Source organism: Heterodontus francisci, chromosome 7, assembly GCF_036365525.1.
Source record: "Heterodontus francisci isolate sHetFra1 chromosome 7, sHetFra1.hap1, whole genome shotgun sequence".
NCBI lineage: Eukaryota > Metazoa > Chordata > Chondrichthyes > Heterodontiformes > Heterodontidae > Heterodontus > Heterodontus francisci.
This window is the reverse complement of record NC_090377.1, coordinates 89,546,236-89,573,536: the sequence shown is the minus strand read 5'-3', so window position 1 is coordinate 89,573,536 and position 27,301 is coordinate 89,546,236. Positions and strand designations below refer to the sequence as shown.

The window sequence follows — 27,301 nt, the reverse complement described above, 5'->3', positions numbered from 1 at the left end:
TGCATTTTGGGCTGCCAGCAGTGGAGCTCAGGAGGGGCAAGGGTTGAATGGAGCAACAAGGGGTCAATGGGGAGTGACCTCAACTTCTGTGGTGTTAGGAGAACAATACTACAGCTCCTGGCTCAACAGGAATGGATTTTTTAAGACATTTCTTTTCAACTTGCCTTTCATTGGGGGGGCCACTGAAGAAATCAGATTGTGGCAGGCCCTTCCATAAATTTGTTAATGGGGACCTTATATTAATTAAAAAGGGCCAAACACTTAAGTAGTGAGTCCAGTCTGACACAGCTATAATAAAAGCAAATATTGTGCATGCTGGAAATCTGAAATAAAAACAGAAAGTGCTGGAAATACTCAGCAGGTCTGGCAGCATCTATGGAGAGAGAAGCAGAGTTAACGTTTCAGGTCTGTGATCTTTCATCAGAGTTAATGTTTAATTGGTACACTTTATGCCCGTTTTATGTCTGTAAAAACTGGCGCAATGCATACCAATTTCTACCCCATGGTTTACAAAGCAAAAACTGCACACATAGAGTCATAGAATAATTACGGCACAGAAGGAGGCTGTTCAGCCCATGAGTCCATGTCAGCTCTCGACAGAGCAATCCATTCAGCCCCATTACGCAGCTCTATCTCCATAGCCCTGTAAGTTTATTTCCCTCAAGGGCCCATCCAATCTTCTTTTGAAATCATTCATCGTCTTGCTTCCACCACTCTCGTATCCAGGTCATTACCACTCACTGCGTAAAAAAAAAAGTTCTTCCTCACATTCTCCCATGCATCTCTTGCCAAAAACCTTAAATCTGTGTCCTTTAGTCCTTGAACCATCAGTTAATGGGAATAGCTTTTCTTTTGCCTATTCTATCCAAAACTGTCAGAATCTTGTACACCTCTGTCAAATCTCCCCTCTATCTACTTTTCACCAAGGAGAAGAGCCCAGTTTCTCCAACCTAACCTTGTACCTTAAATCCCTCATCTCTGGAACCATTATGGTAAATCTCCTTTGCATCCTTTCATGGACCCTCACATCCGTCCTAAGGTGTTGTGATCAGAACTGGACACAATACTCCAGTTGTATCCGAACCAGAGTTTTATAAAGGTTCCGCATAACCTCCCTGCCTTTGTACTCAATACTTCTATTTATGATTCCCAAGATCTTACACGTTTTGCTAACCACTCTCTCAATATGGCCTGCCATCTTTAAAGATCTATGCACATGAACCTCCAGGTCCCTCTGTCCCTGCACGCTCTTTAGAACTGTACCATTTAGTTTATATTGTCTCTCCCAATCCCTTCTGCCAAAATGTATCACCTTCACTTCCCTGTACTAAATTCCATCTGTCATTGTCTGCCCATTCTGCTAGCCTATCTATATCATGTTGCAGTTGATTGGTATCATCCTCACTATCAGCCACACCTCCAAGTTTACTATCACTGGCAAATTTTGAAATTTTACTCCGTATTCCAATATCCAAGTAATTTATGTATATCAAAAAAAGCAGTGATCCTAGCACTGAACCTTGGGGAACAAAACTGTCCATCGTCCTCTAGTCTGAAAAACAACCATTTACCACGACTTGATGTTTTCTGTCCTTAAGCCAATTTTTTATCCAAGCTGAAGCTGATCCTCCTATTCCATGAGCCTCAATTTTGGTAACCAGACTTTTATGTGGTACTTCTTCAAATGCTTTCTTAAAATCCATTACTTTCCCTTCATCAACCTTCTCTGTTACTTCATCAAAATATCAATTAGATTAGTCAAGCGTGATCTGCCTTTTACAAATCCATGCTGGCTCTCCCTAATTAACTCAAACCTCTCCAAGTGCCTGTTGATTTTTTTCCCCTGATTTTTTTCAATGGGCGGCACAGTGGCGCAGTGGTTAGCACCGCAGCCTCACTGCTCCAGCGACCCGGGTTCAATTCTGGGTACTGCCTGTGTGGAGTTTGCAAGTTCTCCCTGTGTCTGTGTGGGTTTCCTCCGGGTGCTCCGGTTTCCTCCCACATGCCAAAGACTTGCAGGTTGATAGGTAAATTGGCCATTAGCAATTGCCCCAAATATAGGTAGGTGGTAGGGAAATATAAGGACAGGTGGAGATGTGGTGGGAATATGGAATTAGTGTAGGATTAGTATAAATGGGTGGTTGATGGTCGGCACAGACTCGGTGGGCCGAAGGGCCTGTTTCAGTGCTGTATCTCTAAAACTAAAAACTAAACTCTACCTCCCCCCACAGATATTGAACAGATCAGCCTGTAGTTAAGAGGAATGCCCTTACACCCTTACTTGAATAAGGGTGTTACATTTGCCACTCTCCAATCCACTGGCATCTCCCTGATATCTAAGGAAGACTGGAAGGTTATGGCAAGCCCTTCTGCTATCTCCACTTCCACTTCCTTTAGCAACCTGGGATCAGATTACCTATCCACTCAAAGAACAGCCAGCCTTTCAGTACATCCTGCCTATCAATTTTCACCTCATCCATTACTTCTACCATCTCCACTTCTACCGATATTTTGTCAGCATCCTCTTCCTTAGTAAACACTGATACAAAGTATTCAAGTATTCTAGTTTTGTCCTGCACCTCAAAGCATATACCACCCTCTTTGTCCCTAATAGGCCCCACCCCACCTCTTACTACCTGCCTGCTATTTACATGCCGGTAGAAGATTTTTGGGTTCCATTTTATGTTAACTGCCATTCTATTCTCTTATTCTATATTTGCCAGTTGTATTTTCCCTCTTCTCTTACCCTCTCAACTTATTGTATTTGGTCTGGTTCTCACTTGAAGAATTCACCTGACATGAATCATGCACCATCTTTTTTTTGTTTCATCATATTCTCTATCTTCCTTGTCATCTAAGCAATTTGGTTCCCTTACCTTTCACCCTTGTTGGAATGTACCTAACCTGTACCTGAAACATTTCCTCCTTAAAGATCGCCCATTGCTCTGTTCCAGCTTTTCCTGTCAATCTTTGGTTCCATTTTACCCTGGCTAGATCCTGTCCTACTCCATTTAAGGCAGTCTTTTTCTAATTTAGAAGTTCTGCTTGGGATTGCTCCTTGCTCTTCTCTATTGCTAATCTAAACCTTATGATACAATGATCATTCTAACCCAAGTGCTCCCACGCAGACACTTGGTCCGCTTGTCCCATCTCATTCCCCCGCACCGGATCCAGCAATGCCTCATTTCCTGTTGGACAGAGAACATATTGGTCAAGGAAGTTCTCCTGAACACATTTTAGAAATTCCTTCCCCTCTTTTTCCTTTACTCTAACATTATGCCAATCAATATTTGGGTAATTAAAGCCACCCCCCCTCCCCCCAACACAATATGACCACTCTATAGTTCTTGCACATCTCAGTGATATCCCTGCAGATCTGCTCCTCGATCTTTCGCTGACTATTTGGAAGCCTATAGAATCCATTGTCTCTCGAGATAAGGAGGCCCAAAAGAAAGAAAGAAAGAATAGAATAACCCCAATAGCATGATCATCCCTTTTTTGCTTCTCAACTCCAACCAAATGGATTGTCTTTGCCACCTCAAGGACATCCTTTCCTTTTCAACACTACAATGTCTTTCCTAATCAGTCATGCCACCCCATGTTCCTTTTATCCTTCTCCATCTTTTCTGAATCCTTGTATCCTTAAATATTAAGCACCCAAGTCTCACCATTTTTAGGCCATGTTTCTATTATTGTGACTACATCGTATTCCCACATGGTTATTTGTGCTTGTAACTCAGCAACCCTATTCACTACACTTTGTGCATTTACATACACGCATTCTAAACTTGTCTTTGTATTCCTTGTGGTCCTTCTTAGTCTGCTCATATCTAATATGGTACTGTTTCCTTCTATAGTACTATCCAACACAATCATTCCTTTATGCACCTTCTTCCTCTTTTCTACTTGTATATGCTGGTGCCAATCCCCTTGTCAATTTAATTTAAACCCTCTCCAACCATACTCGTGAATCTTGCCACAAGCATATTGGTCCCAGTCCTGTTGCGGTGCAACCCATCCCTTTTGAAAAGGTGCCTCCTGCCCAGAACTGGTCCCAATGTCCCAAGAAACCTGCACCATGTCTCAAACCACGAATTGATTCTCCCTATCTTCCTATTTCTTTTCTTGCTAGTGTGTGGCACTGGGAGTAATCCAGGGATTACTACCTTCCTTCCTAGCTCCTGAAAATCTGACCATAGGACTGCGATACTTGCTCTATCTATATTGTTGGTACTGATGCGTACCACAAATTCTGGCTCATTTCCTTCCCCCTGCAGAATATTCTGCACTCTCTCCATGATGTCCTTTACCCTGGTACCAGATTACGTGCCTTTTTTTCATTTTCACTCATACACTGAGAGTCAGTCCATGCCACTCTGATAATAAGAAAAAAAGCTGCGAATGCTAGAAATCTGGAAAAAAAAAACAGAAAATGCTGGAAATGCACTTCAGGTCAGTCAGCATGTGCAAGTTTATGTTTTTGGGTATGGACCCTTCTTCAGAACTTATTGATCCTTAGTCATGCCTTAGCCTGCCCATTCTTCATGACCATTTAAAGTTGACCATATTACATTTAGAAGAAAAGAATCCACTGCAGACATGTATGGCTCAACTAGATAAAATTGGCTTCAGTTTTAGAGGCTGTTATTAGGATGAAGAGAAAAGTGCTGGGAAATAGACCATTTGTAATTTAAAAATACATCCAAATCCATACCTATAGCTTTCCAAGAACTTGGTCTGGCCATTCTTGAATTGGAATGTTTTGAAAGAAAAGCTTGTTGGAATAAGGCAGACAGAGGGATCAGTTTAGATTTTCCATGCAGTATTTCAATGTTTTTTGCATGCCATGGGGTTGTTCATTTGTAGATAACATCACTGGAGAGTTTTAGGAAGGAGACATACTGACCTTTTAAAGGATTGTATGAACGATATGGGAAACAGAAGTGCTCTGATTTTCTAGCTCATGACCTAAACTGCCTACTCTCTGCTGAAGGATTTCTCTGTATTATTTCTGTCAGTTGTGAATGAATGTCATATGGTGGTTATACTGGATTGGCACATAATTGCTTTGATGTCGCGATCATTGTACTAGTTAAAATGAGAATTCGGAATGCCTGGTCCTCAGTTTCTCAAGTCAGCATTCTGTGTTTCAGCAATCACAAAGTAACAAAATAAAAGCAGAAATGTTAGTGACAAAAATAATTAATAAAATGAAATACCACTGTGTATGGGCTCACTGCATTGTGTATGAGCTTAATTAATATATTTCAACATTTTGTTTACTTTATCTTAAATCACTTAATTTTTTTAAATCCCGTTTTGTAACAATTGGCTTCTTGTTCTTCAGTTGTTCAGCTACTTTAAAGTGTAACTGTTCACTGTTTGAACTATCAATCAACCATGCAATTGTAAGCTTTTGCTGGTTTACAACTCGACAGAAAGAACATGTACATACATTGCGCCTGTTTCAGCTAAACAAAATAAGTGAAAGCCATTGACTGGTTCATTCCTCAGGGCAATGCCTTGACCAATCAGAGTTAAGCTTTAAATTTCGAATAAAGCTTGGCAGTTAACTGTCAGTCATCATAAACTAGTGCATTCTCCACGGCAACACCTCAACCAATCAGAGTCCACTTGCCGACCAATCAGCACTCTCTTCTCATACAGTATAAATTTAGATTTAGAGATACAGCACTGAAACAGGCCCTTCGGCCCATCGAGTCTGTGCCAACCATTAACCACCCATTTATACTAATCCCATATTCCTACCACATCCTCACCTGTCCCTATATTCCCCGACCACCTACCTATACTAGGGGCAATTTATAATGGCCAATTTACCTATCAACCAGCTTACAGCTGGTCCTTCTTAGTCAGCCATTTAGGACTGAGGTGAGGACTGAGATGACTCTTTACTCAAAGGGTTGTGAATCTTTGGAATTCTCTACCCCAGAGAGCAGTGGATGCACAGTTATTGAGTATATTCAAGGCAGAGGTTGATAGATTTTTGGGTTCGAAGGGAATTAAAGGATACAGGGATAGTCCAGGAAGGTGGAGTTGAGGTAGAAAACCAGCCATGATCTTGTTGAATGGCAGAGCAGGCTCGAAGGGCCAAATGACCTATTCCAGCTCCTATTTTGTGTGTTTATGTTCTTATACAGGAAACTTGAAATAAAAGCAGGATTTTTAAAAAATTCATAAGGCACCAGTCAATATCTAATGGAGAAAGACTGAACATCATTCCAGGTGTTATTCTTTTTATTACAGTGCTTTATTTGAAAGTTAATGAACTTGGCTTGGATTCAGATTTGGAACTTCTGTCTGAAATCTGTAACATTTGATCGTTAGAACTAACATGCCACCAGAAAACAGTTAATTATAAACCTGTAAAAATATCTAAATTGCTGCCTGTGTAAAACCTCCAGTCTTAGTTGTATATTTATGTTGGGCGCTAAATGTAAGTGTCTGCCAAAAAATAAACTTTTGGATTGAAGCCTAGTCTGATCTAGGGTGGATCTTTGTACTAAATCATACTTTTACAATACCATATGTGATGGTTGCTAAAAATGTATATAGTTAGTGCTCAGAATGACATGTTAGGGCAGAACATTTGGCAGTGGGATTTCTGGCATCCAAGCTCTCTATACTGGAAGATGTTGATAAATGTGAATGCTGGCTGAATTACAGTCATTATGATAAAAATATGATATATTTTAACATTGACTAGGCAATGTAAATGGCAGGATGGGAGACGATCACTCAGAGTTTAAAAAGAGCTAAAGTTTACAAAGGGTGGAGGATGGGAGGCCAGTCAGGAGAAGATGTCATTTGTGACTTTGATTATATGCTATGGGAGGGGCAGAAACCTGTGTGGAGAGTTTTAAACTAGAAGTTGCAGGAAAGATGAGCACAGATTTGAAAGGTGTTAACATACTCAAGGATTTTGGAGATTCAAGGGAGGTTGGTGATTGGGCAATTGTTTGACGGTGGGGGTGGGATGATGATGATGATGATGATGATGTCAGCTTTGAAAGAGAGGAGGACTGTACTTTAGAGTAAACCATTTACGGTGACAGCTAGCATGAAGGCCAGAAAGGGATATTAGGTTTTCAGCAGTTTCGGGGAAATGGGGTGAAGGGAAGATCCTCATTGGGGAGATGGGGGTGAAGCTACACAGAGAGAAATGAGGGATCAAGGTTAGGATAGGGGAAATCTGGTAAGAGATTTGGCTTGGTGGACAAGAGGATGGGGGTGAAAGAAGGAAAGACAGAGGAATGGAATCCATGAGCTCCTTGCACTTGTTGGAGGTGAGTGTGAAGAGACAGGAGAGAAGTTTAAGATGAAAAAAACTTGCACTTGTACAGCGCCTTTCACAACCTCAGGACATCCCAAAACATTTTGAAGCCAATGAGGTGCTTTTGAAGTGTAGTCACTGTTGTAAAGTTGGAAATACAGCAGTCAACTTACACCCAGCAAGGTCTCATGAACAGAAATGCAATAATGACCAGATAATCTGTTTTAGTGATGTTGTTTGAGGGATAAATATTGACCAGGACAACAGGGAGAACTCACCTGCTCTTCTTCAAAATAGTGCCATGGGATCTATTACATCCACCTATAAGGTTTAATGTCTTATCTGAAAGACGGCACTGCCAACTGTGTCACACTCCCTCAGTACTGCACTGGAGTATCAGCCGAGAGTTTGCGTTCATGGCTCTTAAGTGGGACCCACAACCTTATAACTCAGAGGTGAGAGTGCTACCAACTGAGCCATGATTGACTCCTGTAGAATTGAAACCAGAGGAATTTATTGTGGATAAGTGTCAGAGAACACATTTCTCAGGAAAAAGACAGAATGGGAACATACTTTTAATGGAGTAGCATTAAAGGATGCAGACTAACAGGAAGATCTATGGGAATATATGGTTCTGTAAAAGTGCGAGTGCAGGTAGATAAAACTGTAAAGAAGGCTAGCAGTACTTTGGGTTGTATAGGGTACGAGTTAATCGGCAAACAATTTAGTTATACAAAGCTCTGGTTAGGCTACAGTTGGATTACTGTGTATAGTTTGAGAGCATCATTATAGAAAGGACAGCAGGGTCACTGGAACTGCACAATGTAGATTCCACAGAGACTTGGGATACCGAGAAATTTTTTGCTGCTGCAGAGAAAGTTAAAAGATGTTGATTGAGTTTTTTTAAAGATTGTGAAGAACTTTGATAGGTTGAACAAAGCAAAATTTTTTCTGCTTTTTGCAGAGTCAGTGACAAGAAATCATGAAATTAACATTTACATTAAGGGGAAGAGAGAGAGTTTAGGAGTCAGGGTCATAGAGTTATACAGCACAGAAACAGGCCCTTTGGCCCATCGTGTCTTTGCCAGCCATCAAGCACCTATCTATTCTAATCCCATTTTCCAGCACTTGGCCCATAGCCTTGTATGCTATGGCATTTCAAGTGCTCATCTGGATGCTTCTTAAATGTTGTGAGGGTTCCTGCCTCTACCACCACTTCAGATTCCAACCACTCTCTGGGTGAAAACATTTTTCCTCAAATTCCCTCTAAACCTCCTGCCCCTTACCTTAAATCTATGCCCCCTGGTTATTGACACCTCCGCTAAGGGGAAAAAGTTTCTTCCTATCTATGACCCTCATAATTTTGTATACCTCAATCAGGTCTCCCCTCAGCCTTCTCTGCTCGAAGGAAAATAACCCTAGCCTATCCAGTCTCTCTTCATAGCTGAAATGCTCCATCTGGTGAATCTCCTCTGCACCCTCTCCAGTGCAATCACATCCTTCCTATAGTATGGTGACCAGAACTGTACACTGTACTCCAGCTGTGGCTTAACTAGTGTTTTATATATCTCCATCATAACCTCTCTGCTCTTATATTCTATGCCTTGGTTTTTCTTTACTCTAAGGGTTGTTGGAACAAGGAATATTTTGCCACAGGGAGTGATTAAGGCAGGGACCATTACTTCCTAAAGGCAATTTGGAGAACAATTTGAATTAAAGGAAGATACAGGTCTATTGGGAGGGAGCAGTGCAATGGGATTAGCTTTGGAAGTTCCCTAGCAAAGAGGCTGCACAGGCATGTTGAACCAAATGACCTTGCTCTGATGTATAAATTTCTATGGTAATAAATGAGGGAAGATGTCAGATTTTCCAACAGTTACACCTCTTTTGTGCTCTTTCAACTATGAAACGACGGTCCACGGTGGCTAGAGGCTAAGCAGAAGGCAGCAGAGGATTCACAGATCCCAGCTTCAATATTTGCAGCATTCATTGCAAGCTTTTTTGGAGATTTTTGTGTGGTCTATTACTTTGACATCTGCCTTTGCACCATTTGAAGTGGTGATGCCATGTTCCTCTTTCCTGCCATCTCACATAGAGCACAATGGGTTTCCTACTGGCAATTAATTTCTATCTTTGCTGTTTGGAAGAAGAGAATGTGGCAGGTGGGTTGCAATTGAATGTTGCCAGTCTGATCATAGGTGTACATCATCCAACCACCACATTGTCATTTACAGCAGAGGTGCACATATCTGCATTTGTCAGAGCATTTATGCCTGTGGAGCCATGCCTTTACTGTCACTGAACTATGCTACAAGCTGACCTATAGCTTACCTCCAACACTACACTGCCAGTGGCTATTAAGGTTACAGCCAACTTTAACTTTACTGCTACAGAATTATTCTTAGCTGCCATAGGGAACATCATTAGCATTAGCTAATCAGCTGCACAATTTGATCTTCTCCCCAGTTGACAATCAGTCACAGCACAAAAAGGCACTGCAATTTACAGGATCGCACCCAAATGCTCCTCAGGCAAGAAGTGATGCATCCAGACTATCTGGTCAACAATGTCATCATCCTCCTCCTCATGTACCACCTACACCTGCTCCTGTTGTGATCTTTGTGTTAACCCAATGTGTTGTCCTCTGGCTTACCCTCCTGGTACCTTTAGTCCTCCATTCCTAGTGAGGATCTTTCACCTCTGCCTGACTTCCTGCAGCACAGTGTTTCTCTATACTTCTCAGACTTTGCATGTAAATTAAGTTCAGTGACCCAAAAACGACTGTGATGATGCCTGCTTCTTTAATCTGCTGTGAGCAGATAATTTCTGCAGCAGTACATCCTTTCCCTACCAAGACTAAACTATGCCCGGAGCTTGCCCAAAATGTTAAAGTGAAGCGGATCCCGGAAATGACTCCAGAGGCAGCACACACATTGCTGGTTGGTGTGATTTGCACTCTTCCCAAACTTTGTTGGGAATTGCATCTGACTGCAAAATCTGTGCTACTTAATTTTAGTCTGAGCATTACCCTCTCCCTCTCGTAAACCAGCATGAAGTGTTCATCCAAATTAAAATATAACTAATTTAATGAATGCTGTTGGAGCTTCAAGTTTCACAAGCTCACTTTGGCATTTTAAATGTTAAACATTCACTGGACCACATTTTAAAATTTCCTTCTTGAAGTCTGATCTAATGCATTTAACATTTTTGTAATTCAGATACACATTAATAGAGTAAAGCTTTTTTTTTGAAACAACGTTTAAAAAAATTGCTAGGCTTGTTTCCCCGTTTATTTTGTTTGATATCCAGACGGCAGGAACATTCATTTCCTCTGTTGAATAGGAAAAGGAGCTTTCCTGTCCGACTCATCCAAACTGTCTTCCTGCAGTTGGTCGGGATCACAGTCCTTTCAGCCACATACAACAAATAATTTTTCAAAAACAGAATAATATCAACTTTAGTAAAATGTTTCCCTGCAGAAAAGGTATACCACAATTTCATTCTATTCTTGAAAAGATGAAAGAATCAATGTATCCAGTGCTGAATTAGCTAATCTCGTCCAGAGCAACATCAAGGTAATTGATCTGAGTGAGCTTGGGCTCAGAATGGCAAAAAAAATCAAGAAGGCCATTCAGTTTGATGGGGTGTCGTTGCCAAGCCAGATTCTCTGCTCAGCTGATGTTCATAATTGCACACTTGCAGCAGGGGTTGTTGATTAGCTGTCATTTTCTCCATTCCCCATTCATATGTCGTGGTTCTGACATCAGCCGAGCTGGGATCAGCTAGCTTAGCATAGACCAAGAATTGAATCTGGGACCTTCCTGATCTGTATGATTCAGCATTATCTAAATTTTAATTCTTTTTGGGCCTCCTTATCTCGAGAGACAATGGATACGCGCCTGGAGGTGGTCAGTGGTTTGTGAAGCAGCGCCTGGAGTGGCTATAAAGGCCAATTCTGGAGTGACAGGCTCTTCCACAGGTGCTGCAGAGAAATTTGTTTGTTGGGGCTGTTGCACAGTTGGCTCTCCCCTTGCGCCTCTGTCTTTTTTCCTGCCAACTACTAAGTCTCTTCGACTCGCCACAATTTAGCCCTGTCTTTATGGCTGCCCGCCAGCTCTGGCGAATGCTGGCAACTGACTCCCACGACTTGTGATCAATGTCACACGATTTCATGTCGCGTTTGCAGACGTCTTTATAAATTTTTAAAAAGACGCTGATTAAATTAAAAAAATTAAAAAAATTAAAAAAAAATTAAAAATTTTAATTGTTCAGTTGATAAGATTGCACATCATGAGTAAGAAACATAAACATGAAAGGCAAAAGTGAAGTATTTTGATGCAGAATTTCCCTCAGAGTCCTCAGTCAAAACTTACTAAATATTTTTGGAATTCTGTCTAAAAATGGAAAATTATTCCCGTGCAGATTTTACTTATACAAGTTAATTTCTTGAAATGTAATTAATTATTTCGTATAAAACTTGTTCAATAATCTCTTCAAATAGCAAAAATTCCAGAAAACAATAATTGCATTAAATAATAATTCCATTCGTTAATAATTCAGATGATCCTGTCTACATAGCCCCACTTACTTTTTTTTCAAAGGTTGGTGGATGATTGCTGAACTTCCTTCCTCTTTTCTTACATCTCCATCACAAACCATAATTGGATAATTGATTTGTTGTGAGGCATCCTTTAATGCTATATGGTAAGTAGCCGGTAGGAATGCATGGATGCAGCCCAAGGCTAATTTGCTCTCTGATTTTCTCTCCTTTCCCATGAAGAAGTACTTTGCCTCTATTCAGTGCTTCTTTGTGATTGTAAACAGAGATCAGAAGCCAGAAATGGGGATTATGACCTTAAACCTTCATCCCACTCCATGTGAACTCATGGTAATAAGTATTGGATGTTGGGAGAATAAGTTCGCTTGTCGCTTTGTAACAACTGCATTATACGTTCATTTCTTCACACTGCTAAATGCTAACTTCACAATCATTCCTTCAAACAACACCAGCTTAACTCATTTTCGAACACTAATCTTGCATGCTAGTATCTTCAAATAACATTCTTATATACAGATGAATAATACTGCTGTGAGCTAATTCCTCTAAATAACCATATTATGTGCTAATTCATTCAAATACTTTTAAAAGAATTCACGTTGCTTTCATGAAGAAAAGTGAAATTAACTGCACATTACAGAACAGTGCAAGTCAGGTATGTGGATAGATATTTGAGTTAGTAATAAATATTTGCCTGCTTTGACCTGGAAGGAGCTATAAAATTCAAAGCTTTGCAAATCCTTACACTTGGAAAGATAACATTTCCACAGGAGTTAATGAAGAACTAAAAATGTATCAAATATTCATGTTGGTACTTTTGTGCCAAATCAGAGTTCACTGTATACAGCATGCTGCAACATACTTGTTTTGTAGTAAGAAAAATATAATTTTTCAATGTGAATGGCTGATAGTGTATTTAGTCATATCTGTGGCTTTGTGAACAATTGAAAAACTTTTTTACTTAGTCCTTACAACCTTGTGCGCCAGGATATCAAAAGTAATTATCGCAAACTTTTAACTTTTAATTGGAGCCTAACAGAATTCCTTCAATGAAAAATAAAACCCTCCTCCATTGTAACTTTTGCCTTTAACCTCTGAATCAAGACGTTGTATCTGTTAAATTTAAAGAACCAGTTCCCCTCCTAATGATCTGATCTGAAACGATTTGAGGAATCTTCCTTGGGCATTCCAACAGCCTCCTTGTAAAATTCCTCTCGTTTTTGCATTTTACTGAAAGACCATGAATGTGGACATTAAAAGTAACATAGACCTCCTCAGAGCAACACTTGGAATGACAGGGGAGACACTGGGCTGAATTTTACCTTAGGCGGACAGGACTTCACCACCGACTTCATGTAAGTTGAGTTGAGGTTGCCTCACCAGGGGGATGATTGGTCATGCCGGCGAGGCGAGGGTGGTTGTTTGGGAGGAGGGGGAGCGTCTTGGGTCCCGGGGTGGGTTGGGAGGCGGGGGCGGCCCTCAGAAGGGCACCCTGTGCCTGACTGCCATGGCACCCCCCACCCTCCCGGCGCGCAGAATGGCTGACTGCTATCACTGGGTAGGCCTTTCATGTCCCCAGCATGCCTGCTTGCCACGGGTGAAATACCTGTGGAGGTGGGCAAATGCCCTTAAGTGACATTAAGTGGCTACTTGAGGGCCTCGATTGGCCTGGGGTGGGCGGGCCATTTCCCACCCCCACCTCGAAGTGGGGAGGGAAAGCTTCCCGGAGCCTCCTGCTCAATTTTACGCCGCCCACCCCCCCAGGCCACCATCCGGCCTGCCAGAGCGGCGAAAAATTCAATCCACTGTGTCTGATCACGTGATCGGCTCAGGAAGGCTTTTTGCTTTCACTTTGGACTTTTAAAAAAACAGTGAGTTGGACAAAGAGCAGGCATTTGAAACTTAGACCTCACCTGCCTGGAGACTAGAGAAAACAACCTCTGTAAAGGAGACTTGCATCTGTTGAAAAGAAACCCTGCATTTGAAAGGTGACTGATTCCTATAGCCTCCTGTTTCTGAAGAATTCCTACATCCAGTGAAATTTCTGTTGCCTCATGTGTTTTGGGAAATCCTGGAACCTGAACAAAGCTTCTACTGCTGTGCTGCTGCTGTGAGTCCTGAGCAGACCTCTTGCTACACCCCTGCTAAAAGACCTATGTGATCCCTGCTGTAGTCGAGTTGCCTTGAACGCCTACCCATCAAAGACTGTTCACTAACCTTACCTGGAGAGACTTCGAGTGACATCCGATTGTTCGATTCTGGGACTCCTCACCGTACCGAAAACATCCTACCAGACCCTGACGAACTGATTTTTAAAAAATTATTCCTTCTATTCCTAAGAAACAGCTGTAAACCAAAATTCTTTTTTCCTGGTTAACCTTTTTTTTTAATGTATGTTAGTGTGCATGAGGGCTAAGGAACTAAGGAGCTTTTCATATATATAGATTTCTCTCATTAGTAGTTTAGACTTATTATTTCTTTTCTAATAAATAGTTAATGTTGTTGTTTAAAGAAACCTGGTTTGATGTGCTTTATTCTGGGGGACAAATAGAGTGTCTAACGTTCCAAACCAAATTTATGGATGAAATCATGCCATATTGTATACAAAAGTCAATAATTATCTGTATTCCATTCCCTTAGTGCCTGTCTTCCATGTGCCTTGGCCTGTCCTAGTGCTCCTACACAGTGCTACACCAGTAGCTGCAGCATAGCTGGTGGAAAACTGCAGACTGTCATTGGAAGATGGCCTTGGAGGACAACTTTGAGCAGCTTTTGGCCGAGAAGGCCCAGTTGTGGGCTGCATCATCTTGGCATGGGCAGCAGCAGTCTGAGCTGGCCGACAGACAACATCAAGGGCACTGGGGGAGTGGCAGAGGCTGAAGGACGCATGCTGTCTTCTTCAGAGAGGACAGTAGGTTCATGCTGTATTGTCCCACTGCCAAATCCCAGGATGGTGGCTCAGCAATTCTAGTAATCTACTGGAGGACAGATTGTTGGGCTGCTGAGAGAGCCTGCAAGACCCATTTGTACGCTGGAATCCACATCCATGATGGCAGCAATCTGAGCTTGCATGGTGTTATGCTGACCTTGTATGACAGCAGTCTGACCTTCTACTGCAGCACTCAGACATTGGGTGGCTGCTGCTTGGGCTGCAATGGAAGCTGCAACTTCAGCCATCAGATGTTGCATCATGTTTGGGTCCACAAGTGTGTGCATGTAGTTGGTCACCACTTCCATGCTGGAAAGGATGGGCTCCATGCTGTGCAAAAAATTCTGTGCTAAGTTGCTGCTGGACTGTTTGAAGACTCCTGGACATTGCATGCAGGCTTTTTGGCAGGCTTTCGATGTACATACCCAACAATGTTCTCCTCTAGATTGTCCCATCAAAGTGCTCATCTGAGTCCTCTGAGACGGAACCCACGTGCCACCTCGCTTTCCTGTGAACTGCCATCTGCGCTATCTTTGTCCCCTGCCCTGGCTACACTTGTGACCACTGTCTCACCATGTGCAGATCTTGCCTCTAATTTATCCTCCAAGATACAGGCAGTGTCTGTTTCTGAGCTGGTGGCTGTGAATGTGAAATCAAGTGACGGTGCTGTGTTTTCATCATTTTCATTCATCTTTAAAGGGGCGAGGATCCTGGAGTCAGGCTGATAATTGGTCTGGCACCGTAGAATCACTCTGTTGAGGTGGGGGATGTAGGTTGTGGGGGGGCGGCGGGGGAGGTGGGGTGCTCCAGTTGGCCAAGGTGGATTTCACCCGCCTTTTCAGCCCTGTGCTGGGAACCCCACCATCATCACAAAATCCAGACCAACATCTGGTGTGCGAGTGTTGGTGGGGGATGGAGTGGTGGAAAGTAAGCAGTACATACTTACACAATATGCAGCTTGTAAATCAGAAGAGATTGTAGAATAACAGAGTAGTGGGATGTGAGAAGGATGATTACCATCATCTTCAATCATTGCAGCACCACTGTTGATCACGGCCTCAGTAGTGGCCATTCCAATAACGGTCAGCATCATCTTTACCATGGGGGTAAGGATATGCAGACATGCCTGCTCCCTCCAGTTAGCTCTTGCTTCCACCAGTTGTGCGCTATCTTATCCCTACAAGAGAGAGGGAAGTGTGTCAATTGAGTGTCGTGTAATCCTTTTAGCTGATGTGGCTTTGGTCGAATAGCTGGCAGTGTGTGCAAGCAGTGAGATGTAGGTTTGAGGCTTGCAGCAGTGCTAAGTGTGTGAGGGTGACATGAAGCATATGAATGTTAGGTATGAGTCCTGATTGATAGAGATTGATGGTTGGTGAGTGATGGTATGGTTCATTGAGCAGTGTCTAAGGCTAGTGGTACAGTTGGTGGGATATAGAACCATAGAAAAAGTACAGCACAGAAGGAGGCCATTCAGCCTATCGTGTCCGCGCTGGCCTAGTAAACTAGCCTCCCAAACTAATCCCACTTTCCAGCACCTGGTCCATAGCCCTGCAGGTTACAGCACTTCAGGTACATGTCCAGGTACCTTTTAAAAGAATTGAGGGTCTCTGCCTCCACCACCATTCCTGGCAGTGAATTCCAGACACCCACCACCCTCTGGGTAAATAAGTTTCCCCTCATGTCCCCTAATCCTTCTACCAATCACCTTAAATCTGTGTCCCCTGGTAACAGACCTCCCCGCCAGGTGAAACAGGTTCTTCCTGTCCACTCTATCTAGGCCCCTCATAATTTTGTACAGCTCAATCAAGTCACCCGTCAGCCTCCTCAGTTCCAGGAAAAACAGCCCTAGCCTATCCAATCTTTATTCATAGCTACAACCTTCAAGTCCTGGCAACATTCTTGTAAATCTCCTCTGCACTCTCTCCAGAGCAATTATGTCCTTTCTGTAATGCAGTGACCAGAACTGCACGCAGTACTCCAGCTATGGCCTAACCAGTGTTTTATACAGTTCCAGCATCACATCCCTGCTTTTGTACTCTATACCTCGGCCAATAAAGAAAAGCAATCCATATATCTTCTTTACCACTCTATCCATCTGTCCTGCCACCTTCAAGGACCTGTGGATATGCACTCCAAGGTCTCTCACTTCTTCTACTCCTCTCAATATCCTCCCGTTTATTGTGTATTCCCTCGCTTTATTTGCCATCCCCAAATGCAATACCTCACACTTCTCTGGATTGAATTCCATTTGCCACTTTTCCACCCACTCAACCAAAACATTGATATCTTTCTGGAGTCTACAGCTGTCCACTTCACTATCAACTACACGGCCAATTTTTGTGTCATCAGCAAATTTCCCAAACATGCCTCCCACATTTAAGTCCAAGTCATTAATATATACCACAAACAGCAAGGGACCCAACACTGAGCCCTGTGGAACGCCACTGGAAACAGCTTTCCATTCACAAAAACATCCGTCGCCCACTACCGTTTGTTACCAGTCCCTGAGGCAATTCTGGATCCAACCTGCCACCTTCCCCCGTATCCCATGGGCTTTCATTTTACTGACCAGTCTGCCATGTGGGACCTTGTCAAATGCCTTATTAAAATCCATGTAAACCACAACCACTGCACTACCCTCATCAATCCTCCTTGTTACTTCCTCAAAAAACTCAACTAAGTTAGTAAGACATGACCAACAAATCCTTCTGACTATCCCTGATTAATCTGTGCCTTTCTAAGTGACAGTTTATCCTATTCCTCAGAATAGATTCTAACAATTTACCCACTACCAAGGTCAGACTGACAGGTCTATAATTATTTGGCTTATCCCTCGCACCCTTTTTAAACAACGGTACAACGTTCGCAGACCTCCAATCATCTGGTACCTTGCCTGTATCTGGTGAGGATTTGAGATTATCCTCAGCGCATCCGCTATTTCCTCCCAGACTTCCGTCAACAACCTGGGATGCAATCCATCCGGCCCTGGTGATTTATCCACTTTCAGGGATGTCAGACTCTCAAGCACTTCCTCTCTCATTATGCTTATCATATCTAATATTTCACACTCCTCCTCTTTAACTACAATGTCTGCATCAACCCTCTCCTTTGTGAAGACAGAGACAAAAAACTCATGAAGAACCCTACCCACATCTTCTGCATCCAGGCATAAGTTCCCTTTTACATCTCTGACAGGCCCTACCCTTTCCCTAGTTATCCTCATGCTCTTAATGTACTGATAAAACATCTTCGGGTTTTCCTTGATTTTACCTGCCAATAATTTTTTTTATGGCATTTGAAGTTTCATTCACTGACCTTGACCACTCATGTGAGGTCATTGAACTTCTTGCAGTACTGCATCGAGGTCCTCAGGGCTTGATTCCTGCCATTGACCTCCATGGCTGTCTGCTCCCAATGATCATTGAGCGTGTGTCTGGAGGGCCTACTTGCCACATGCGTAAATAGGACATCTCTCCTACTTTCCATCTCCTCCACCAAGGCCTCCAATATAGTGTCAGAAAACGTTGGAGCCCACTCGCTCCCATATTGTGCCATTTTTCACTGTTTTCCAAGTCAAATTCACTTCCTGTACGACTGTCAGCAATTGCTCCAGTTACAATGCACCTCCCTTTTAAAATGTGCAGCCGAGCTTTAAGGCTTGCAGGCTAGCTTTAAGTGGTGCGAGCAAGTTACAATATTAGGCTCTCTGCTGATGCGTGAAGCCAATGAACAGTGTGGTTAGCACTATCTGCATGCAGCAATCATTCAAATGAGATGGCAGCACGAAGTTGGCATGCTAACTGCATTATATTGAATGCGTACAATTTAATTGTGCATCACAATCCCTGTGCCCATTTTTGGGAGTTATCCAGTTGAGTGCCCTCATTGTCAAGCACAGTGGTCTGAAATTGTGTTTGCCAGGTGCAATTCTATGCAATTCTGTCAAGTTTAACACATGGCCTCAGTCAGATAAAAATTCTGCCTCGTGATTATTTTGCTGATATTAGCAGATTAGAAATTGTTGTTATGGTGTTGGGAATGGGAAAGGTGATTATATGATACATGGCAATGGCGGTAGGGATGTGGAGCTGGGGCTGGTGAAATTCGCCATGGCTGGTAACGTGAAACAAGTGATAGTGAATCGACAGCCTGTTTTACATATCGCCTAATGTTTCTTACTGACTTTAACGTGAATTGATTGCATGGTTAGCTTGAATGTTAAGATACATATAGACTGAAATTTTATTGTAAATGCACATTATTTCATGATGAAAGAAATGATGGCAGTGACCATATCCTGCAGGACTAGTCCTACCCTATTTGTTTTGTGCTGTGTGTATATATTCATAGCGGATTCCATAAATAATTTTAAAAGGGAGTTAGACAGATGCTTGAGGATGAGGAATTTACAGGCTTACGAACAAAAAGCGGGAATATGGGACTAAGCATTAAATGTTTTTTCAAAGAGCCAGCACAGGTATGATGGGCCGAATGATCTCATTCTGTGCTGTAAGTTTCTATGATTCTATGGGTGGGATCTTGTGAAGGCAGTGGAGATCCCTGTCTCTGCCCTTTCACACCCGCCCACCAATCACAGGACCGGCAACGCAGCAGTAACGGCAGAACCACTGGGAGCAGTGGCCACCGCCGGGACTACAGAGGCCTTGGACCCAGGCCCAGCGCTGGAACCCCAGACCTAAGGTAAGTGACGCGGGGTTGTTGGGGCCAGGCCAGAAGGCCTTGGGGTAGGGTGGGTGGTTGTAAGGTCCAGGGCAAGGGAGGGGTCCTGGAAGGTGCATTGTTTCCTGGCCGGGGCCCTCCGTGAGCCACAGATTGCCCACGGAGGAGGAACCCCCACCAAGCCTGCAAGGAGGGCACCTTGTTTTACAAGGTGCCCTCCCCACATGGTGGAGGCACAGGGAATAATAATTAATAAGCCACTTAAGGGCCTCAATTGGCCTCTGGGCGGGAAGGCCGTCATCGGCCTATCCCACCCCCAGGAAAATCACAGGCATGGGGCGGCGACAGGCCCTCTGCCTCCCCCACTCCCTGCTACCGTTGTGATTCTATAGGCGTACCCACCTCCAACACTGCCTCAGGAGGGCCATAAAATCTAGCTGTATGTCGATGCCCACCTCAATAAATTACATATAGACTGCACAAACCATTGGAAATAATGAACTCTATTTCTCCTCCACAAATTTCATCCTGTTTCTTGTCAGTGTGACATGTACCCTTTGCTGTGTGGGGGAGGGAACAGGGCAGGGCTAGGATTCAAAATCTGTATACCTGGAGAATGAGTAAGCTGCTCTGGACAAAGTAGTAAACATCAACCAGAGGGAGTCTTTTTTTAAGAAAGTGTAATTTATCACAGAGCAATTAATTCAAAATCGATTGTGCTAAACTAGGCCAAAAAACCTAAATTGTGAAACAAATGGAAATGACAATATGATCTTATCAAGCTTGGGACTTGGTGGACTCTACTCCAGGGGAATCCAGGGATATGGGGATTGGGTGGGAAAGTGGAGTTGAGATCAAAGATCAGCTACGATCTTATTGAATGATGGAGCAGGTACGAGGGGCTGTAAGGCCTACTCCTGTTCTTATATTCTAATAGGATCTATATCAGCAGACTCAGCAGTAAGTGTAATGCTAAATGTAGTTATGTTTAGTGCATTATGTAAGTACAGTAAGGTGTCAATGCCTGAACCAGGAGTTACACACACCATGCTTCTACAGCATGATTTAGTGGCTGAATTTTTTTATGTTTTAAAAAAGATTGAACATTAGAAGTTCATGCTGAATGTGCACTTTTTCTAAAGCAGGTTTATCAAACCATTTCGACATCTCAGTTATCCTACTTTTTAACTTGGTTGCAAGTGTGTGACTGTCAGTCATTGAACACACCACTAAAAACCCTGCCGCTGCTATTTTAAGTGTCGTCTGCTTCAAGTAACGTGGATATAAAATTTCTGACTCAGCTCAGGAGTATTATTGAAGTAAAATTGTACCAATTTATTCTCGAGTTGCTGGTAGGATTTCTTTTTCTTTTGGGCCTCCTTATCTCGAGAGACAATGGATACGCGCCTGGAGGTGGTCAGTGGTTTGTGAAGCAGCGCCTGGAGTGGCTATAAAGGCCAATTCTAGAGTGACAGGCTCTTCCACAGGTGCTGCAGAGAAATTTGTTTGTCAGGGCTGTTGCACAGTTGGCTCTCCCCTTGCGCCTCTGTCTTTTTTCCTGCCAACTACTAAGTCTCTTCGACTCGCCACATTTTAGTACCCCTAATATATCAGCCTTAGTGTCCTGGAGTCTCCACGAATGAACAATTAATCTCTTGGATGCCACTGCGAGCAACATGGGAGAAAAATCACAGGGGCTTTAAAAAAAGTGTTTTTAAATTTCTTTCAATCGTGTCATTTATTAGTTACAAAAATAATGGAGATTGGAAAAATAAACTGCTTGATTGGGTGGAGTGGTTGGAAGTGGCAGGTCATGTGATGAAACCTCCAGGATTACATCCAACGATATTTGGCATCCCTTTGTACAACTGATCCTTCAGTTTCCTCACTATAGAGAATCCACAACTCTGTCTCCTTCATAATTTATTATACTGTGTAAATCTGGACTAATGAGTTTATAACATCATTGGCGCAAAATTCAATTGGGTAGTGCCCAGATTTTCAGCACTATGCGTGTTAATTTGGTAGCAAAATGGCCCTCGTGCCATGTACGCACACTTCTAGTGTGGGCCATGCTGGATGCCATTTTGAGTAGATCATTTGAGCGGGTACTGAGAGCATGCTTACCCAAAGTGTGTAATGCTGGTTTGACATTAGCCACGCCATTTTCACCCTGAATGCTCAAACTACCACCCTCGTACAGCTGAACAAATGTCTTCTGCAGCAGAACTCCTGTGTGACTTTGTCCTCCCCTAAACTAGTACCTGTGCCACCTTTTCTCCCTGTCCAGGATACAGGCCAATCGTGCCCAGTGCAGATCCCACCTCTAAGCTAGCCTCTGGAGTATACCCAGTGACAGTGTCTGAGCTGGTAGATGAGAGTGTGAGATTGAGTGATGGTGTTTTTTTTTCATTAGCCACTTCTTCCTCTTCCACATTTTGCTCCTGCACCTCTGCCTGGCCAGGTTGCAGTTCTTGGGTATCTGAAAGGGGAAAGGCACAAGGCTAAGGGTGTGGGGAGGGGAGGAAAGCAAGATGTGTATGCTTAGCCCACCTGCAGTTGGTGAATCCAAAGAGATTGTGGGATAAGGGGAAAGTGGGATGTGAAAAGGAGGATTAGGTATGAGCATACAGTCATCTTCAATTGTTCCACCCTGCCGCTGGCCACGGCCTCAGTCATGGCTGCCCAATGATGGTGAGCAATATCTCTTCCATTGGGGTAAGGGCATTCAGCCCTTCATGTTCCCCACCATTTGGTGATGCTGCTGCCTGCTGTTGTGTGCCAACTTGTCCTGCATGAGAGAGGGAAGTGTGTCAATGAGTGTGGCGCAATGTGTTTCTGTGATGTGGCTGTCATGCTTGAATAGCTGGCAATGTGTGCAAGCTGTGAGCTGTTGTTGTCAGGACCATAGCAATGCTAATTGTGTGAGAGTGAGGTGAAGCTACAAATGTGAGGTATGATTGTTGGTTGATAGAGATTGTTGGTAGGTGAGTGAATGTGGGGTGGTCAATTGAACAGAGTTTGAGACTAGTGGTTCATTTGTAAGTATATGACATGTGAAGATGTATTCACTGACCTTGACCACTTGTGTGAGACATCTGCATCCAGACCCTCAGGGCCAGACTCCTGGCATTGACCATGACCACGATCTGCTCCCACTGCCTTCTCAATGTCTGTTTGGAGGGCTTCCTGGTTCCTGTGGATGGAAGACCTCTCTGCTCCTCTCCATCTCCTGTACTAAGGCCTCCGGAGCTGCACCTGTTCTCTGTCCTGTTCTGCCATTATTCAGTGTTTTTTCAGTGTTTTTCTTGCTTGGACACTATTCCCCAGCCATTCCTTGCTACTTCCAGCACCAGCTGCAACCAGAATGCACCTTCCCTTTAAGTGGTGCAGGCTGGCTTTAAATGGTGGCAGCCTTTCACAATTTTGTGCCCCATGCTCAGGAGTGTAACCACTCAGCCGCGCACTTAGTGCTGGCTGCATGCTGCAGTCAAGGTAATGAAAGTTTGTGTGCTGCCTACGTTGGAAGAACTGAGCCCGGGTTAACTGCGCATCATAATCCCTATGCCCATTTTCAGGTCTTAACAAATTTTCGAGCCCCTGTGTTTGATTCCTCAATATCTTAGCACTGAGGCTGAGTAAAGCATTTTTTTAAGTATTTGTCTTTAAAGTATTTAATTTTAAGAAAATCTTTACACAGTTTTTGAAATACATTCAAGTAGGTCAAAGACTCTACATTTGGAAAAAAATCAATCTGTGCCTAATGTTCATATCAGCTGTCAATCTGATAAAATCTAATACATCTCCAAAAATTAAATGATGGCTTCTCATGCAGACTAGCCAGTTACCCATGTGCTGAATTATTTTCCTCATCGAAACCTGAAAACATTCAATAAAGATACAGAATGGAAAGCAACCTGTAGAATTATCTGGATCTTCAGCCTTTGCATTTTCCAAAGAGAAAGATTTTTATTTGTGAAATAGGGCCATGATGTGAGCTCACTAAGTGATGTACATCTCAAAGTGTTAAATGGGCCTATAATTGAGTAGAATGGGCCTATATTCTCTGGAATTTAGAAAAATGAGAAGTGATCTCATTGAAACATAGAAAATTCTTACAGGGCTTGACAGAGTAGATGCCGAGAGGCTGTTTCACCTACTGGAGTGATCTTGGGGCTCTAGTCTCAGGGTAAGTGGTTGGTTATTTAGGAATGAGATGAGGAGAGATTTCTTCACTCAGAGAGTTGTGACTCTTTGGAATTCTCTACCCCAAAGGACTGCGAATGCTTGGTCATTGAGTATATTCAGTACTAAGGTTGCTAAATTTTTGGGCACTAAGTGAATCACGGGAGATGGGGATTGTGTGGGAAACTAAGTTGATGTAGAAGATCAGCCATCGTCTTATTGAATGGCCGAGCAGGCTTGCGGTGTTGTATGGCCTATTCCTGCTCTTATTTCTTAAGTTTATAAAGCGCTGAGCTATCCCTTTCCTCCTTTACCCCATACTGGGATATTCAACATTATCTATAAAACACTGGAACTAAATTAATTTGTAAGAGTTTATAGTGTGCAACAATACTATTTACAGGAAATAAGTTACTCTGCTTGAATATAAATGGCTTGTTTCAAGTCAAATGCAAACAGACTAAATTTGCACGGTTGTCTCCTTAATGTAGAATGGAAATTTGGATAATTTTGCTCATTGTTGCTTGGCTCTCCATCATGGCAGTCTGTTACTTGTTCTTGTTTATCTGAGCTGTGTAATTTTCACTATTTATTTAGGCTGCTACATTTCAACACAGGCTGATGAGAGGGCCAGTGCAGAAGCAAATCTGCCAATGTTGGTATGAGCTTCCTTTAGTTCTTACAACTTTCCCATCAAGTATGTGGAGAATATTACAGGTTTATGGTTGTATTCATATAGTGAGTCCAGAATAGGTGTTTATCACCGCCAAGCATTATCCTGATACGACTGTAGGAGACTGTAAATAGTCCAACTCGGGAAGGGGCCATACTGGACCTGGTGTTGGGGAATGAGCCCGGCCAGGTTGTTGAAGTTTCAGTAGGGGACTACTTTGGGAATAGTGATCACAATTCCATAAGCTTTAAAATACTCATGGACAAAGACGAGAGTGGTCCTAAAGGAAGAGTGCTAAATTGGGGGAAGGCCAACTATACCAAAATTCGGCAGGAGCTGGGAAATGTAGATTGGGAGCAGCTGTTTGAAGGTAAATCCACATGTGATATGTGGGAGGCTTTTAAAGAGAGGTTGATTAGCGTGCAGGAGAGACATGTTCCTGTGAAAATGAGGGATAGAAATGGCAAGATTAGGGAACCATGGATGACAGGTGAAATTGTGAGACTAGCTAAGAGGAAAAAGGAAGCATACATAAGGTCTAGGCGGCTGATGAAAGACGAAGCTTTGAAAGAATATCGGGAATGTAGGACCAATGTGAAAAGAGGAATTAAGAGGGCTAAAAGGGGTCATGAAATATCTTTAGCAAACAGGGTTAAGGAAAATCCCAAAGCCTTTTATTCATATATAAGGAGAAAGAGGGTAACTAGAGAAAGGATTGGCCCACTAAAGGACAAAGGAGGAATGTTATGCTTGGACTCAGAGAAAATGGGTGAGATTCTAAACAAGTACTTTGCATCGGTATTCACCGAGGAGAGGGACATGACGGATGTTGAGGTTAGGAACAGATGTTTGATTACTCTAGGTCAAGTCGGCATAAGGAGGGAGGAAGTGTTGGGTATTCTAAAGGGCATTAAGGTGGACAAGTCCCCAGGTCCGGATGGGATCTATCCCAGGTTACTGAGGGAAGCAAGAGCGGAAATAGCTGGGGCCTTAACAGATATCTTTGCAGCATCCTTAAACACGGGTGAGGTCCCGGAGGACTGGAGAATTGCTAATGTTGTCCCCTTGTTTAAGAAGGGTAGCAGGGATAATCCAGGTAATTATAGACCGGTGAGCCTGACGTCAGTGGTAGGGAAGCTGCTGGAGAAGATACTGAGGGATAGGATCTATTCCCATTTGGAAGAAAATGGGCTCATCAGTGATCGGCAACATGGTTTTGTGCAGGGAAGGTCATGTCTTACCAACTTAATAGAATTCTTTGAGGAAGTGACAAAGTTGATTGATGAGGGAAGGGCTGTCGATGTCATATACATGGACTTCAGTAAGGCGTTTGATAAGGTTCCCCATGGCAGGCTGATGGAGAAAGTGAAGGCGCTTGGGGTCCAAGGTGTACTAGCTAGATGGATAAAGAACTGGCTGGGCAACAGGAGACAGAGAGTAGCAGTAGAAGGGAGTTTCTCAAAATGGAGACGTGTGACCAGTGGTGTTCCACAGGGATCCGTGCTGGGACCACTGTTGTTTGTGATATACATTAATGATTTGGAGGAAAGTATAGGTGGACTGATTAGCAAGTTTGCAGACGACACTAAGATTGGTGGAGTAGCAGATAGTGAAGGGGACTGTCAGAGAATACAGCAGAATATAGATAGATTGGAGAGTTGGGCAGAGAAATGGCAGATGGAGTTCAATCAGGGCAAATGCGAGGTGATGCATTTTGGAAGATCCAATTCAAGAGTGAACTATACAGTAAATGGAAAAGTCCTGGGGAAAATTGATGTCCAGAGAGATTTGGGTGTTCAGGTCCACTGTTCTCTGAAGGTGGCAACGCAGGTAAATAGAGTGGTCAAGAAGGCATACGGCATGCTTTCCTTCATCGGACGGGGCATTGAGTACAAGAGTTGGCAGGTCATGTTACAGTTGTATAGGACTTTGGTTCGGCCACATTTGGAATACTGCGTACAGTTCTGGTCGCCACATTATCAAAAGGATGTGGATGCTTTGGAGAGGGTGCAGAGGAGGTTCACCAGGATGTTGCCTGGTATGGAGGGCGCTAGCTATGAGGAGAGGTTGAGCAGATTAGGATTATTTTCATTAGAAAGACGGAGGTTGAGGGGGGACCTGATTGAGGTGTACAAAATCATGAGAGGTATAGACAGGGTGGATAGCAAGAGGCTTTTTCCCAGAGTGGGGGTTTCAATTACTAGAGGACACGAGTTCAAAGTGAAAGGGGAAAAGTTTAGGGGGGATATGCGTGGAAAGTTCTTTACGCAGAGGGTGGTGGGCACCTGGAACGCATTGCCAGCGGAGGTGGTAGATGCGGGCACGATGGAGTCTTTTAAGATGTATCTAGACAGATACATGAATGGGCAGGAAGAAAAGAGATACAGAACCTTAGAAAATAGGCGACATGTTTAGAGAGAGGATCTGGATCGGCGCAGGCTTGGAGGGCCGAAGGGCCTGTTCCTGTGCTGTAATTATCTTTGTTCTTTGTTCTTTTGACACGTCAGTTCTGTCATGGCCTTTTTGAGAAATGGTTAGTCTCTGTATACAGATCTCTTCAGACATGTTCAGATGCAACTGTCTTGACCTTGGGAAAAGTGGATGAATGTTTGAAGCAGAATGTTTGAAGCTGAGACATTGCACCAACTATTTGGGAGTTTATCTAAGTGATTGTGGAGGTCAATAATGTAATGCATATCATCCATAGTTCCGTCGTGCATTGGGCACAGAGTACCCATGTGCCATATAGCTGTATGCCTGTTGTGTATAGTGTTTCCCCATTCAATGGGGACATCCCTATGATACTGTTTGTCTTGCACATCATAAGCACTAGCTTACTTAGGCTTCGGGAAAAATGTTGATGAGAGGATGGCTATCCAATACAGTGTTGGTGCCTGAACAGTGCTGCAGACACTCCATAAGAACATTCTAAAAAGATCTCAAATTTCTGACACTTAAAAAATCCATAATTATTAAATTTAG

The 27,301-nt window shown here is 43.1% G+C and overlaps 1 protein-coding gene across 1 annotated transcript in view; it reads left to right on the top strand.

The window, feature by feature from the left end:
- Window positions 1–27,301, top strand: part of LOC137372133 (collagen alpha-2(V) chain-like) — a 312,577-nt gene that overhangs the window by 53,740 nt on the left and 231,536 nt on the right. The gene's annotated exons all lie outside the window — the stretch shown is intronic.